Source organism: Cebus imitator, unplaced genomic scaffold (assembly GCF_001604975.1).
Source record: "Cebus imitator isolate Cc_AM_T3 unplaced genomic scaffold, Cebus_imitator-1.0 Scaffold206, whole genome shotgun sequence".
Lineage (NCBI taxonomy): Eukaryota > Metazoa > Chordata > Mammalia > Primates > Cebidae > Cebus > Cebus imitator.
In genome coordinates, this window is record NW_016107521.1 from 1,403,923 (window position 1) to 1,410,959 (window position 7,037).

A 7,037-nucleotide genomic window follows, 5' to 3' on the forward strand; every position below is an offset into this window, starting at 1 on the left:
AGGCTGAGGCAGGAGAATTGCCTGAACCCAGGAGGCGGAGGTTGCAGTGAGCCAAGATCACGCCATTGCACTCCAGCCTGGGTAACATGAGTGAAACTCTGCCTCAAAAAAAAAAAAGTAGAACATTTTCTGGCCGGGTGTGGTGGCTTCTGCCTATAATCCCAGCACTTTGGGAGGCCAAGGCTGGTGGATGGCTTGAGGTCATGAGTTCGAGACCAGCCTGCCAACATACTAAAACCCCTTCTCTACTAAAAATAAAATTAGCCAGGTATGGTGGCAGGTACCTGTAATCCCAGCTATTCTGGAGGCTGAGGCAGGAGAATTGCTTGAACCCAGGAGGCAGAGGTTGAGTGAGCCAAGATCACGCCATTGCACTCCAGCCTGGGTGACCAGAGCAAAATTCCATCTCAAAAAAAAAAAAGTAGAACATTTTCGATACCTCTCTGATCCTATCTTCCTCTTGAATGAAACTCACTTACTGAATTTTATTGATTGATTGATTGGTTGGTTTATTTTGAGACGGAGTCATGTTAATGTCTATAACTTTCATTCATTCATTTTGTTTGACCATACAACACTAAGTATTATTTGACTATATATTGCAAATTACTTCTTCATTATGCTGATAATGGACATTTGGGTTGTTTTCAAGGTTTTATTATTATATAAATGATGCTGGCCATGTGCGGTGGCTCACACCTGTAATCCCAGCACTTTGCGAGGCTGAGGCAGGCAGATCACAAGGACAGGAGTTCAAGACCAGCCTGGCCAACATGATGAAATCCGGTCTCTAATAAAAATACAAAAATTAGCCAGGAGTGGTGGCACGCATCTGTAATCCCAGCTACTCAGAAGCCTGAGGCAGGAGAATTGCTTGAGCCCAGGAGGCAGAGGTTGCAGTTAGCCGAGATTGTGCCACTGCACTCCAGCCTGGGTGACAGAGCAAGACTCAGTCTCAGAAAAAAAGAAAAAAAATGGGGCCAGGCAGGGTGGCTTATGCCTGTAATCCCAGCACTTTGAGAGGCCAAAGTGGGCAGATCACCTGAGGTTGGGAGTTCGAGACCAGCCTGACCAACATGGTGAAACTGTGTCTCTACTAAAAATACAAAATTAGCTGGGTGTGGCCGCACATGCCTGTAGTCCCAGCTACTTGGGAGGCTGAGGCAGGAGAATTGCTTGAACCTGGGAGGCACAGGCTGAGGTAAGCCGAGATCGTGCCATTGCATTCCAGCCTGGGCAACAAGAGTGATACCCTGACTCAAAATAAAAGTGATACCACTGTGAAATTCTTGTATAAGTTTCCTGGTACACATATATAAGATTTTCTCTGAATAATATACCTAATAGTAGAATTGCAAGATCAGCGGATATAAGCATATTTAACTTTACTAGATAATGCCAGACTGTTTTCCAAAGCGGTGAATCAGTATATACTCATCCTAGCAGGATGTAAGTGTTGTTATTTCTGTAATCTCTCCTTTCCAACACTTGCTGCAGTCATACTTTATAGTTTTTGTGACTCTGGTGAGTGTAAAGTGGTAGGTAATTGTGGTTTTAATTTTTATTTCCAGGATTACTGTTGAGGTTGAGCAACTTCTCACATGTGTTCTCCTTTTTTTTTTTTGTAAAGAATGTGTTCAAGTCTTTTGCTTGACTTGATAATCCACTTTGCTAGCTGTTGCTTTTTTGTGTATGCATGTACCTATACAATACTTCTTTGAGGTTTTAAATATTTTAGCCATTATATTTTTCACTTCTGTAAGTAACATTTTTTTCAAATATGACTGAACATTTAAAAAATATTTTGCAGCTTTTGATTTCAAAGTATTTTTTTTTCTATTTTATCATGATAATTTTAAAATGTAAAAGAACTATGCAATGGGCCAGGCGCAGTGGCTCACACCTATAATCTCAGCACTTTGGGATGCCAAGACAGGAAGGTCACCTCAGGCTAGGAATTTGAGACCAGCCTGGGCAACATAGTGAGAACTCGTTTCTATAAAGAAATTTTTTAAATTAGCCGGGTGTAATGGTATGTGCCTGTAGTCTCCCTTCAGGAGGCTAAGGTGGAAGAATTGCTTGAGCCCAGGAGTTTGAGACTGCAGTGAGCTCTGATTGTGCCATTGCATGGGCCAACTGGGCAGGTCCACTTAGACACAATTTTTAAAAAATAAATATATTGGAAAAATTTTAGAGATTTGCAATAATTTGAAAAACAAATGAGCTGCATAGCCTAGAAATGTTGAAAACATTGCTCATCCGGGCCCCACGGCCAGCAGAGTTGGCCCCACTCGGTGGCCACCGGGGCCTGTGCACCGGAATCGCCGTGGCCTGTGCACCCCACCTCACCAGTTTGAACCTCCGTGGCCTCAACCAGATTTGGAATGTCAAAAGCAGAGTGTTTATTTGAGGAGTTTGAGGAAATCGGGAACTTTGGGCCACTCAGGCTCTCTAGATGAGACCAGCCATGAAAGACTAGCAGAGGAAATGCTAGACTCCTTAACAGAGTTTTCTGAAGACCTTGCGGACAAGCCATACATGTTTTTTAAGGACTATGATGTTTTCTTTGGGAGTGGCATCTTAACTGCTAAACTGGGTAGAGATCCAGGAACCTACGTGATCAATAAGCAGACACTAAACAAGCAAATCTGGTTATCTTTTCCATCCTGTGGACCCAAGTGTTATGACTGGACTGGGAAAAACTGGGTGTACTCCCACTATGGTGATGGCACGTCCCTCCATGAGCTGCTGGCTGTACAGCTCACTAAAGCCTTAAAAATCAAACTGGACTTGTCTTCCTTGGCCTATTCCAGGAAAGACTCATGTTGCCCAGCCCAGTTTTAAGGACATTAAAAGCTGTCATACAAAGACCCCAGCTTCATTATGCAGCTGAGGTCTGTTTTTTTTTTTTTTTTTCCATTCCTGCTTTTGAGGACAGTTCGGCTATGTGTAATAGCTCTGTGGAAAGAGTATGTTGCCTCCTACCTTGCCGCCACGTTCTGATTTTTAATTTCTATGGGAGATTTTTTTGGATTCACTGATTTCCTCCCTCACATGATATCCCTTATATTTTATAATATCTTATGCCTATACCTAAATATAACAACCTTTAAAAAAGCAAAATGATAAGAAGAAAAAATTCCAGGAGAAATGAATTGTTTTCACTCTTCATTCTTTGAAGGATTTACTACAAGAAGTACATGATGAGCAGCTCGTCAACCTGCTCACTGTTCTGTCTCAAAATGAGACACGTTAAAGGGAAGCCTACAAATGTTCCTGGGCTTCTTTCAAAGTGTGAGCACTTCTGAGCTCTTTAGTATTGAAGTGTCGAAAGCAACTCACATGGGAAGACCATTTCTTATTTGTGCTTTGTGACTGCCAGGGTGTGGCCTGCACTGGGTTGTCCAGGGAGACCTAGTGCTGTTTCTTCTACATAATCATTTGCATGTGCATGTGCACACACACACGTTTGTATACATATTTTTTCAATTTAAGGGTTAGTACGGAATCAGCTGCTACAAGAATGCAAAAAATCTTCCAAAGACAGGAAAGGAGCAAAAAAAGCCATTTTCATGAGCTGAGTGCTGTAGCATAATAAAATCATGGAGCTGAGGAGGTGCTTTGTAAATGTGAAGGCATGTATAAAGAGATGCTCATGCTCATGTTGATAAAAAGAGCCCTGGTCCTAGACATAGTTCAGTCACAAAGTAGTTGTTTCTTTGTGGACAAGTTTTCTAAACTCCCTGGACCTCTGCTTTCCCCACTGTTAATTGGGAGGATAGAGTATGGTTGATTCATAGCATTCAGTGGTCCTGCCAAGCAGCCTAAAAGGCTACCTTTAATTCTCATTGGGTAGATGAGGGGATGACAAAGAACAGTGTTAAAGCTATATGGGAAACATTGTTATTGGTGTTGCCCTATCCGGATTTCAGTTGAATTCATGTAAAAATAATAGTCATCCTTTATTGTACCCTTATTGGGTTAAGCACATTATACCATATTACTGCATTTTAATTTTTACTGACCTGCACTTTTTATATGAAGCAACAAGGCCCCAGGACATGAAAACTCATACAAAGTTATGCTCATGTGATCCTATATTCTTACTTAAAGAAGGATTTATTAGTGACAAGTTTGTATTAATTTGTAGCAAAGGCTTTTCCAATGGGTGAATAAAAACACATTCCATTATAGTAAAAAACAAAAACAAAAACTCAAGCTGGGAGCAGTGGCGTATACCTACAGTCCTAGCTATTCAGGAGGCTGAGACAGGAGGATTGCTTGAAGCCAGGAATTGGAGATCAGCCTGGAAAACATAGCAAGATCCTAGCTCTTAAAAAAACACCCAAAAAAAAGGCCGGGCGCGGTGGCTCAAGCCTGTAATCCCAGCATGTTGGGAGGCTGAGGCGAGTGGATCAGGAGGTCAAGAGATCGAAACCATCCTGGCTGGAATGGCGAAACCCCATCTCTACTAAAAAATACAAAAATTAGCTGGGCGTGGTGGCGCACACCTGTAGTCCCAGTTAATTGGGAGGCTGAGGTAGGAGAATTGCTTGAACCAAGGAGGCAGAGGTTGCAGTGAGCCGAGATTGTGCCACTGCACTCCAGCCTGGCGCCTGGTGACAGAGCAAGACTCTGTCTCAAAAACAAAACAAAACAAAACAAAAAAACCCAAAACACACACACACACACACACAAAAGTCTTAATAATAAAACAGTATATATAAACAAAAACTAAATAAGTAAAATATTTTCTTTCTTCTGAAGTCAAATTATTTTTTGAGTCTGATGGAAATGTTTAAGTGCAGTAGGCCAGTACATGAGAAAATAAATAAAATATTACCAAAAAAAAGAAATATTCAAAAAATTAAGAAAAACATATGTCATGAATACATAAAATATATGGAGACAGTAACCTATTTTATTATTTACTACTATAAAATATATACAGATCTATTATTAATGATTATAATTTATGCACACACTTACAGACCATATGTGGTACCATTCACATTCCAGAGAAATGTAAACAAAAGTAATGATGCAATATTAAATCATAACTACATAAAATTACTGTAGTGCCTAATGTACTACTGTAATAATTTTGTAGCCACATCCTGTTGCTCTGTCAGTGAGCTCAAGTATTACAAGTACTGCTTAAAATGCATATCATCTCCATGAGCAGTTTGTCTCTCCAGTAAATTGTGTATTGTAATAAAAAGTGATCTCTCGCGGTTCTTGCATATTTTTAATTGTGTTTAGTGCAGTACTATAAATATTGCATAATACCATGAGACCCATACGAAGTGATGCATCAAGTGCTCCCAAGAAGCAAAGAAAAGTCATGACATTACTGGAAAAAGTTGAATTGCTGGATATGTACCATAGATCAAGGTTTGCCATTGTGGTTGCCTGCCATTTCAAGATAAATTCATCCAGTAAGGAATATTGTAAAAAAAGAAACGTAAATTTGTGAAACCATCCCAGCAGGCATGAAAACCTTGCACTTTTTGTGAAATATCTTTTTATCTCATAACGAAAATGTAGCGTTTATGTGGGTGCAAGGTTACTATAAGACGTACTTATAGGCCAGGCGTGGTGAGTCATGCCTGTAATCCCAGCACTTCAGGAGGCTGAGGTGGGTGGACCACCTGAGGTCACCTGAGATCACAGGAGTTCAAGACCAGCCTGACCAATATGGTGGAAGCTTGTCTCTACTAAAAATACAAAAAATAGTTGGGCATGGTGGTGTGTCTTTGTAGTCCCAGATACTTGGAAGGCTAAGACAGGAGCAATTCTTGAACTCAGGAGGTGGAGGTTGCAGTGAGCTGAGATCATGCCACTGCACTCCAGTCTGGGTGACAGAGCAAGACTCCATCTAAAATTAAAAAAAAGATATATATTATGATTTGAGAAAAAGCTAACTCATTATATAATAATTTGAAGCAAAAGGAAAGTGAAGGATCCAAAGCTGGAGAATTAAATTCTGGCAAAAAGTGGTTTGATAATTTTCGGAAGCACTTTGGCTTTAAAAATGTTAAGATAACATGAGAAGCAGCTTCTGCCAACCAAGAGGCAGCAGACGTTCCCAGGTGCCATTGAAGAGAAAGGATACCTGTCTGAACAAGTTTTTAATGCAGAAGATAGTACACTTTTCAGGAAAAAACTGCCACAAAGGAGGTTTATTAGTAAGGAAGAGAAGTGAACACCAGGATGTAAAGCAGGAAGGGATAGACAACTCTGTTATTTTGTGCATATGCACTTGGGTTTATGATCAAGACAGTCCTTATCTATAAAGCTGCTAATGCACCTTGAGAGAAAAGATAAACGCCAGCTGCCAGTACAACAAGAAGGTCTCAATATGGTCGAGCGTGGTGGCTCAAGCCTGTAATTCCAGCACTTTGGGAGACCAAGGCAGACAGATCATGAGGTCAAGAGATGAGACCATCCTAGCCAACGTGGTGAAATCCTGTCTCTACTAAAAATTAGCTGGGCGTGGTGGCATGCACCTGTAGTCCCAACTACTTGGGAGGCTGAGGCAGGAGAATTACTTGAACCCAGGAATCGGAGGTTGCAGTAAGCCAAGATTGCACCACTGCACTCTGGCCTGGCAACAGAGTGAAACTCTGTCTCGAAAAAAAAAGGTCTGGACAACAGGAACTTTTTTCCAGATGGGTTTTGTTGATGCTGTGTCCCTGAAATCAGGAAGTATCTTGCCAGTAAGGGACTACCTTTTAAAGTTGTTTTCATTCTTGACAATGCCTCTGGCTGGCTATCTAGAACCCCATTAATTCAATACTGAAGGTGTCAAAGTGGCCCCAAACACAATGTCAGCCTCTAGATCAGGGGGTCATAAAGACTTTTAAGGTTCATTGCACAGAGTACTCTATGGAAAGTGTTACCAAAACTATGGGAGAGAACCCTCAATGGAGAGAAATCATGAAAGCTTGAAAGGATTCCACCATTGGAAATGCCATCGTTATTATAGAAAAAGCCTTGAAAGCCATCAAGCCTGAAACAATAAATTCCTGCTGGAG

The 7,037-nt window shown here is 41.0% G+C and overlaps 1 protein-coding gene and 1 pseudogene across 4 annotated transcripts in view; both read left to right on the forward strand.

Moving 5' to 3' along the window:
* SCAI (suppressor of cancer cell invasion) overlaps positions 1–7,037 on the forward strand; it is a 96,961-nt gene that overhangs the window by 77,543 nt on the left and 12,381 nt on the right. The gene's annotated exons all lie outside the window — the stretch shown is intronic.
* Positions 2,044–3,236, forward strand: LOC108317689 (annotated as a pseudogene). Its single transcript, XR_001830858.2, has one exon. The product of XR_001830858.2 is annotated as a frataxin, mitochondrial-like (transcript).